A 10067-nucleotide genomic window follows, 5' to 3' on the forward strand; every position below is an offset into this window, starting at 1 on the left:
GTATAGTCACTTACATCGCACATCATCTCAAAAGGTTCATCCCAATTAGGTGCGGTTATGACAGGTGCCGTGATTAAACTCTTCTTCAAGAACTCAAAAGCAGCTAGGCACTCGTCATTAAACTTGAACGGGACATCTTTCTCTAGAAGATTGCACAAGGGTTTGGAGATTTTAGAGAAGTCCTTGATGAACCGCCGATAGATACCCCCCACCTTGGCTTTGTCCACCTCAAGTCCTTTACTAGAGACCTTGTGCCCAAGAATAATGCCCTGTCGCACCATAAAATGACATTTCTCCTAGTTGAGAACCTGATTGGTCTCAACACACCTTCTAAGAACGGTGCCAAAATTCTTCAAGCATTCGTCAAAAGAATCACCAAATACAGAGAAATTGTCCATGAACACCATCACATTCTGACCAATCATGTCATAGGATATAGCCATCATGCATCTCGGAAATATGGCAGGTGCACCACACAACCCAAAAAAAACTCTTCTGAAGGCAAAAGTTCCGAACAGACAAGTGAAATAGTCTTTTCCTGATCTTCCGGAGCGATACAAATCTGATTATAACCCAAATAGCCATCCAGAAGACAGTAGTACTCATGCCCAGCTAACCTGTCAAGCATCTAATCAATACACGGGAGAAGGAAGTGATCATTTCTTGTGGCTTTGTTCAGTTTTCTCTAATCCATGTAAACTCTCCACCCCGTGACTGTTCTCGTAGGAATGAGCTCATTATTCCTATTAGCAACAACTGTGATACCTCCTTTCTTCGGTGCACACGGCATTGGACTTACCCAAGAACTGTCAAAAATGGGATAGATGATCCCTGCATCTAGCCATTTTAGAATTTACTTCTTCACAACTTCTTTCATGATTGGATTAAGCCTTCTCTGTTGCTCAACAGTAGGCTTGCTACCTTCCTCTAGCAGAATTTTATGTATGCAATAAGAAGGGTTGATTCCCTTAATACTGCTATAGTCCATCCAATTATCGATTTGAACTCTCTCAGAATTTTTAAGAGCTTTTCCTCATCACTACCTGAAAGGTAGGATGCAATAATAACAGGCAAAATAGATGTATCACCTAAAAAGCATACCTAAAGTGTTCAGGAAATGGTTTAAGCTCAAGTGTAGAAGCTTCCTAAATAGATGGCTTGAGGCGCTTTAGAGATTTTTTTAGCTCCTCCATTCCAAGAGATTCAAAAGGGATATCCAACCTTCGCTTCCAGGGAGAAGCATTCAAATGCTGCAACTGCTCGTCCCCTTCATCATCTTCACTAACTGAATTCCCCAACAAGGCCTTATCTAAGGTATCAGACCTTAGCAATTGATCAAGTTCTGATGTAACCACAGAATCGACCAACTCCACTTTTAATCACTCCTCGTTCTCAGTCGGGAATTTTATGGCATTAAAAATATTGAACGTCACATCCTGATCCAACACTCACATAGTGAGCTCACCCTTCTGAACACCTATCAAGGTTTGGCCAGTAGCCAAAAATGGTCTACCCAAGATTATGGGAATCTTCTTATCCTCCTCGAAATCAAGAATTACAAATCAGCCGGAAAGATGAGTTTATCAACCTTGACCAAGACATCCTCCACAATGCCTCGTGGATATGTAATAGATCGGTCGGCCAACTGCAATGTCATATAAGTCAGCTTTGGATCAGGTAAGTCCAATTTCTTGAAGATTGACAAGGGCATCAGATTGATGTTAGCTCCCAAGTCACATAAGCATTTGTCAAATGACACTTTTCTAGTGGTACAAGGAATAGGGAATCTTCCAGGATCTTTAAGCTTCGGAGGCAACTTCTATTGTAGCACAGCACGACATTCCTCCGTGAGAGCAACTTTCTATAAATCATCAAGCTTCACCTTCCGAGAGAGAAAACCTTTCATAAACTTCACATAACTAGGCATCTGTTCAAGAGCTTCAACGAAAGGTATGTTGATATGAAGTTTCTTGAACACCTCCATAAACTTCTCAAACTGCTTATCCAGCTTTTTCTTCTGCAGTCTCTTAGAAAAAGGAGGTGGAGGATAGATCTGTTTCTCCCCTGTATTACCCTCAGGAGGAGTGTGTTCAACAGTAATCTTCCTTTGTTCTACTTCTGCTTCCTTCTGCACTTCTTCTTCAGCCAAAGCTTCTTCTTCGGAAACTTGAGAGTGTTCGGAATTTGCAACCTTCCCAGACCTCAATGTAATTACTTTAACCTGCTCCTTAGCTTCCCTCTTTCCTTGCACTTCAATGTCACTAGGGAGTGTACCAGGTTGACGATTTAGCAAGGCATTGTCAATTTGTCCAATTTAATTCTCCAAGGTCTTGATAGAAACCGCTTGACTCTTGCACATGATCCTCAACTCCTCCAATTCAGATAATTCATTAGACTGTTACAGCTGGAGTTGTTGTCTTGGTGCATATTATGGTTGCTGAAAACCAAGAGGGTTGTATTGCTTTACTGCATACTGCTGATAAGGCTGATAGACCGCATTCTGAGTATTACTCCAGCTGAAGTTAGGATGATTGCGGTTGTTGGGATGATAGGTTAATGGAACAGGCTGCCGCGACCTCTAAAAGTTGCTCACGAACTGAGCTGATTCACTAGAAATATCCCACTGCTCCGTCTCATGGGCACTAGTACAAAGCTCACAGACACTAGTGATCTGATTAACTCCATAATTAGCCAAAGTATCCACCTTCATCGTCAAAACCTTAAGCTGAGCAGCTATAGCAGTAGCTGTATCTAACTCCGGAATTCCTATTACCTTGCCCTGAGGTAGTCTCTGAGTAGGATTCTGGTATTCATTAGCAGCCATCAATTCGATTAATTCATAAGCTTCATCATAGCTTTTAGCCCACGAGGCTCCTCCTGATGCTGCAACAAGCATGGGTCTAGAAGTAGCAACCAAACCATTAGAGAAGCAGTTAATGATCATCCAATCAGGCATCCCATGATGTGGGCACTTCCTAAGCTCATTATAGCGATCCCAAGCCTCACATAAAGATTCTCCATATTGTTGAGCAAATTGAGTAAGTGCGTTTCTGATCGCCACAGTCTTCGCCATAGGAAAGAATTTAGTTAAGAATTTTTAAGCAAGATCCTCCCATTTGGTGATAGACCCTGGTGGTAGAGAATGTAACCAACACTTAACTTTATCCATCAGAGAGAATGGGAAAAGCCTCAACTTAATAGCATCTTCAGAAACTCCATTGAACTTAAAAGTGTCGCAAATCTTGATGAAATCTCTGATGTGCATGTTGGGGTCTTCAGTCGGAGAACCCCCAAACTGAACTGAATTTTGTATCATCTGAATCATGCTCGACTTGATCTCAAAGGTATTAGCCGAGATGGCTGGTCGGACAATGCTAGACTGAATATCATTAATCATCGGTTGAGAGTAATCCATCAAAGCCTTCAGATTTGCTTTTGGTTCTCCCACTGCAATAAGTGCTTCTTCTTCAACTTTCTCCTCGACAAGAACTTCTTCAAAAACTTCACGCTACTACAACTTCTTCCTCAGCTTGATCCAGTGTTCTCTTATGAGACCGAGAATACGTATGCAGACATGCTCGCTAGAGTACCTGAAACAGGACAAGGAAATAAGTAAGTAACAATGTCTGAGTCAATGAACTTTAACGACTACTGATGACAAACATATAAATTAAAAATTAGCCCCAAGTCCCCGGCAGCAGCGCCAAAAACTTGTTAAGATGAAAACACATGCTAATATTCATGCAAGTATACGCGTTAACAAGTAATACAGATTTATTTCTAGTTCATTCCCACAGAGACTTGTTAAGGTTAATTTCAATCAATACACTTATGCAATAATGGTATGGTTATTATCCAATGCTAAGACGATTAACAAATTGAGATTTTTTATAACTATGATTAACTAAGAGATTATACTAAAGAACATTAACTAAGAGATTTAAAAGGATTGATTACTATATGACACAAACATGGGATTCTAACTTCATTACTACTTCATTCAATAGCTTCTTTATTCTTAACCTTAACATGCAATGGTGATGACACTAATCAGATAACACAAAACTGATAAATGCCAACTTTTGTTGTACGAATACCATACTACCAGACATCCACAAAAGAGATAGAAGCTGAATAGACACCAATTATATTGAGACCCTATATGTCTATAGAATTTGACAACATAAAGGTTTAATGCACAAGTTATCTATCGTGATTATATAGGGCAAGTAAGATGGTTAAAATTACCTATGAATTATCCATATCAAATATATGAACCTATGCTAGCATGGAAATTTCTAAACCTCTAAATTCACTTTCGCTTCATTAGAGATTAACACACCATCTTATAAGTTCGCGACACTCATAAGATGAATAAGCACAACCAATACTAGGCTATCATACAATCACCACACACTAAGACATCGAAACAAATTAACTAAAGAAATCCATAAGTAAATTCGCTAGAACCCCACGATAATGATTAGCCCATAATCGGACTCATCATCAACGTGGGTTCCGATGAAAGCATGGTATAATAAACGTAGTCTTTATACTGAATGAATAATAAAACCAAGTATGTTACACAAGAGTATACATTCACAAATAAGAAAACTAGCATCCAAAGTTACAACTTAAAACATAGAATCACAAGAATAAACTAGATCCTCTTCGCCTTGGTTGAATTGTGCTATACGGTCTTCTTACGCCTTCTCCTTAAACTTTATTACGTCTTGTCATGAAAAATGATCATAAGTTATGTTTATATAGCAACCCATGCAGATTAGAAGTTCAGCTGATCAAAATTAGAGTACATTCAGGATTCTATGATCCCGACCTGGCGCTGCCGCGTGCTTCACCTGCGTGGGCGCGCTGCAAATCTGCATCCCGGCGCGAGCGCACGCTGACCTTCTGCAATATCTTCTTTTTCTTATTTTCTTGGCTGGTTTGAGTTGACGATCCATGAGGTTTTATTAAAGACACCATCCTAACACCCATTGAGCATGATAATGCCAAATCACCTGAATCCCTGATATAAGCATGAAATGCAAAAACACTATAAAACACATCAAAAACACAAATAACTTGAGTACAAAACATCAATTTAAGCCTTTATAGAGCATCCCAAGTGGACATAAATGCCACTTAATACCTTCCTGTGGTTGCATTACAGGAAGGAGTTATTCAATAGAGTACCTGTAACAAATTGGTTGGTAATAATAATCTCCTTCTTCCTAACGAACTTTCCCAAATAACCATGGTTAAGTCTCATCCAAGACATCTTTCCTATTTAGGGCCACCCTAAGATCCTTCACAGGTAAGGGACTAGCTCATATAGAATCATTTACAGTCTCTTTTTCATCAATAGGGCGCGCCCCTCCTTTATTAAGAGGGCGCATCTTTATCGCGTCTTTATCTTTCAAGTAAAGAGGTAATAACTTTTGATATACATTTGGGCGTGACTTCATATGCCTACAGGGCACGCCTACTGTCTTTTCTGCAAAAAAGGTTTTCTTTATCTTTCCCTTAATTTTAGGCATCAATTTATCAATTAGGCCCATTTGACCCGATCGTGACCTGAATAATATCTATACCAAATTTTGGGCATAACAACTACCCCCCAAATTCCATATGCTATTAAAAATGGGATTGCAATTTTATTCATCATATATCGAGAAATTTTTTTAACTTTGGATTTTAGAGAGGGCACGTCATTTGGATTCAAGACGGTTCAAAATGGTTCCCCTTCTTTTTCGGAATCATGATCAACATGATTGATTTGATTGACAGTTGTCACACACGTTACTCTTAACTATAAATATAAGTGAGAAGTCATAATTTTTCACCTTTCACTTTACTCTTTCATCTCTTTCCTTTTGAAGAACTCACACTTCCGGAAATTTCAAACAAGACCGCTCGGTTCTTCATCATTTTACAACTTTTTTCCGATCAACTTCTCAGGCAGTCAAAAAGGTACATGAATCCTTCCTCTTTTTAATATTTTGTTGAGTAATTAGTAATGCATGTAAAAAAAATTGTTCATCTTCTTGAACATAGGTGTTCTTGATATGTATGTATATGTGTATATATATATGCATATATTCTACTTTTGCAATTTAGATCCGTAATCTTAGGTTTTAAATTTTAAATTCATGTTCTTAGAATTTCAACCGTTATTCCAGAATAATTTACGCCCAATTTGGATCTAAGACGCACCTATTCACTCTTACGAGCAACAATCTCATCGTATCGCATAATTTGCCTAGGGCGCGCCGCTTGTTTTTGTTCATAATAACCATCTCTATATATTTTTAACATAGACGCGTCTCCTCTTTCTTTTTATTTCAGCATTTATGAATCGTAATAAAAATCCTCCGGGCGCGTCTTTTCTTAAGGCACGCCTTCCACTTTATCATTCTTTGTCTTATTTTTCTTCTTTTTGGATGCGCCATCTACAATCATTTCCTTTTTATTTGACAGCTGGAAGACGAGGGCGCGTCTTCTCCTTTTCATCCGTTCAAGGATTTTTGTACCAATTTATGGATCTATTCCCCTCTAGCCATTTCCTTCAAGCCAGACTTTCCAGAGGCTCAAAGGACCTCCGAGTTTTTTGAACAAGAGGCACGCCTTTATCGAGAGTTTAAAGAAGGCGAGCTAATGGCGGACTCTTCGAATGATTCTTTGGAAAACATTCCTTTAGCTCGGAGGAAGGGTAAATAAAAGCTAGTTCAAAAGGAGAGATCACTAGATCCTATCGACACGGAAATAGATGATTGTCTTGAAGAGATTAATATGGATAGGTACAGAGGCACTGAGATTTGTGTCACTGTTGGGGCAGGACCATCCAAGGTTTCCTATACAGCAATTTCTCCAAAACTTTCTCCTCAACAATCACAAGATGTGTCTACATCTCCTAATTCTGAGGGCGCGCCTGATGAAGATTCTCCTAAACTTAAAGAAGAAGTGAACTTCTTTGATGAGGAAACCTACCAATTCTCAAATTCATCTGAACCCTATCCCGTTCCTTTTGAGCACTGAGAAGTTTCTGATAGTGAGGTAGATTTTGACTGGAGTAAATAAGAACCATGCACTGAAGCAGTGAAGAAACGCTTCAGGAAAGAACAAGGCAAGTTGTTCTGCGTTGGATTTTCTTCATCATGTTCAGATGAATAGCTAGAGTGGCTGGTGGACTTCTATGACATGGAAGGTAGATGGGCGCATCCTCTGAGCATGATGCGCCATCATATTTTTAACTATGGAAGAAATTTCAAAATTCCTAGAATGGTCACAAGCCCAAAGTTAGTCTCCCCGGGAGTGGGCGCGCCTCTTCATTTCTATCTGAGGGAAGTAATCGAATTATATGACCTGCAAACCTCTTCAATTATTCCCCAACAGCTACAAGCTTGTTTTGGCACTGTACATTATATACATGGATCTAGGGTTCCCTTCACCTACCAAGGAAGAAAGTTAGCCATTTTTTTCGTCTCAGAAAATCTGATCATGGCTACTACTATTTAGTGGTGGATAAGCAACACAATAAGAAAGGCTTTTCATTCGGTAAGGTTAGTCATGAGAAAGGATGGGAGGAGAACTTTTTCTACCTATATGATGTCCCCAGAATAAAAATACAGTTTAATAGACAACCAAGCAAGGGCACGCCCTATTTATTTCTATTTACTCTTAATTCTTCTTTCTTCTTATGTTGTTTCTTCCTTCTGCACCAGACAAGCCATCCGTGTGAAAGCTTGAGGGCACGCCCAAAGCCCGGGAAGAGGCTATACTTAGGATTGTTGTAGAGAGATGGAACCTGAAAATGCTTGTTACGGAGTCCAACTTAATATGAGTCGACATACTGTCCGATGTTGTTGGGACTAAATATAAGTACAAAATTCTGAAAAGGCGTCCCCGTCGCTCATGCTGTAGAAGTGGACAACGATGATGAGGAGGATGAAGAGCAAGATGACGATAGTACTACTAAGAACAAACCTCCATTAGGTTTGAATATCACTTGTACCTGTTGGGGCGCGCCTTCCCGTTAGGACGCGCCCTCTTTATACTTTATTTTTCTACCTTTTTTATTGCCTTAATTTATTACTTATTCATATATCGCATGTTATACTTTATTTGCCTTGTATTTGCATTTATCTCTTATTTCTGCATATCATTGAGTAAAAGTGCATCATAAAAACGCATTTGTTACTTCTTTAATAGTCATTTTACCCTGGATGGGCGCACCCTATACTCCAGGTGCGCCTTTTACTATTTGAAATGATACTTTTAATATATTTTATGCAGAAACGGCTCCTCCTAGAATTCCCAAGTCCTTTGGGGCGCGCCCTGGCGACAAGCCTAAGGTGCATGTATAGAAGAAAGATACTTTCAGAGCTCAAACCTCCACTCCAGCTCCTGCTCCCATTCTTCAAACCACTCATATTCCTAAAAGAACAGTGGTAGACCTAACCTAGGGCCAAGGAACGTCTAAAAAAGCTAGGACAGATGGCGCGCCTTCCAGCTCAAAATTTCTAGCGCTCAATCACCTCGGCCCTATGGCTTCCCTCTATGTGACGGATGAGGAAGTCAAAGAGTGGCAAGCTATGAGCTTAGAAGAATCCATCAAAGCCTCAGTCAAGGCATCCTACCAACTGTTCTACCACTCTACTCAATTTATGAACAGGCACTTGGAGGAGAGGGCACGCCTGGAGAGGCTAAAGAGTGATAACAACATTCTTCAGAATAACTTAAAAGACAAAGATCTTCTCCATATAAAGGACATTAAGGCCAGAGATTCTCAAATCACCTTACTCAAGGGTGAAATAGAAAACCTTAACTCCCAGCTCGAGATTTCCAATAAAAGGATGAACTTCTTCATACCGAGATTGCGAAGGTGAAGCTAAGGATCCAATACCTTGAGTAATAGCAAAAAGATGGTCGGTTGGATGAGAAGAGAGAAATTATCGACGATGCTTTCGCTCATGGATTCTATTTCTATAGAGTCGGTTTCGTGGCAAATGATCGTGATTATTTTTTTGAGAAATTCGGTGAAGAGATGGTGGCGGAGATGGTGGCGGAGATGGTGGAGTTTAAGAAATAATATGCCGATGAAATCAGAGAAATGAGGGGGGAACTCGGGTAGAGGAAGACAAGGGCGTGCCTTTAAATGAAGACAAGGACGCGCCTAAAGTTGATCAGTCTGACCCTTCTTCAAATAATTCCTCCAAGTGAAGATGCACAGGGCGCGCCCTGAGCTTCTTTTAAATTTATTTGAACTTAATCTCTTAATACTTTGAGGTGCCAGCCCTCTTGTAATATTGAGCAAAGTTGTAAGACTAAGTATTCTGCTACTTTTTATTTGCTTTATGATAATCGTTTGGTATTGTCTTTTCTTGCATTTATCCTCACCAATTCCTTGCCTTTACTAAGTATATAAGGATGAAAACCTTTTCTTGCAAGCAAAAAATTCCTAAGTTGCAAATATATTGGGAGCTTCTACCATCAGGGCGCCCCCCTGTAATTTATCATCTTATACATAAGGAACGGATTGTAGGTAAACTTTTACTGAGGCCCGTCCTTTAACGAAAGCATTACCCACGTTTTCCAAAGCACATTTGTTTTTTCTGAGTTATTCCATTTTGCTTTTTAGGAAAATAAAATTTACATAAATTAAGCATTACCCAGGTGTTTCCTGTCACAGGGAGCGCCCGAAAGCTTTTATCCATGAGTCTATTTTATGGAACTACCCGAATAATTTTCATTAGTTAATTTATTTTAAGACGCTTCCACCCGTAGGGCGCTCCCTAAATTTTAGAAAGCGTCTCATGCGCATATCAACATTCCTTTTAAGTCAATAAATAGGGGGCACACCCTTTCATTTTTGTGCAATGATTCCCCCAAGAAATTATTATTAATCCCTCCATCCCATTTTAGTTGTCACATTTCCTTTAATAGAAGTCAAATTGACCAATTTTTGACCAAAGATTAAACATTACTCTTATATTATTTCAAAAAACTAAAAAATTATATATTAAAGTAGATTAAATCTACTTTTCGGTGATATAATTTTTTTATTT

The 10067-nt window shown here is 39.3% G+C and overlaps 1 non-coding gene across 1 annotated transcript; it reads left to right on the forward strand.

Moving 5' to 3' along the window:
* Window positions 1-2954: 2954 nt before the first annotated feature.
* On the forward strand, window positions 2955-3058 carry LOC141722186 (small nucleolar RNA R71). The gene has a single exon (XR_012575211.1). It is a non-coding gene; the product is annotated as a small nucleolar RNA R71 (small nucleolar RNA).
* The last annotated feature ends 7009 nt before the right edge of the window (window positions 3059-10067 follow it).

Source organism: Apium graveolens, chromosome 4 (genome assembly GCF_009905375.1).
Source record: "Apium graveolens cultivar Ventura chromosome 4, ASM990537v1, whole genome shotgun sequence".
Classification (NCBI taxonomy): Eukaryota; Viridiplantae; Streptophyta; class Magnoliopsida; order Apiales; family Apiaceae; genus Apium; species Apium graveolens.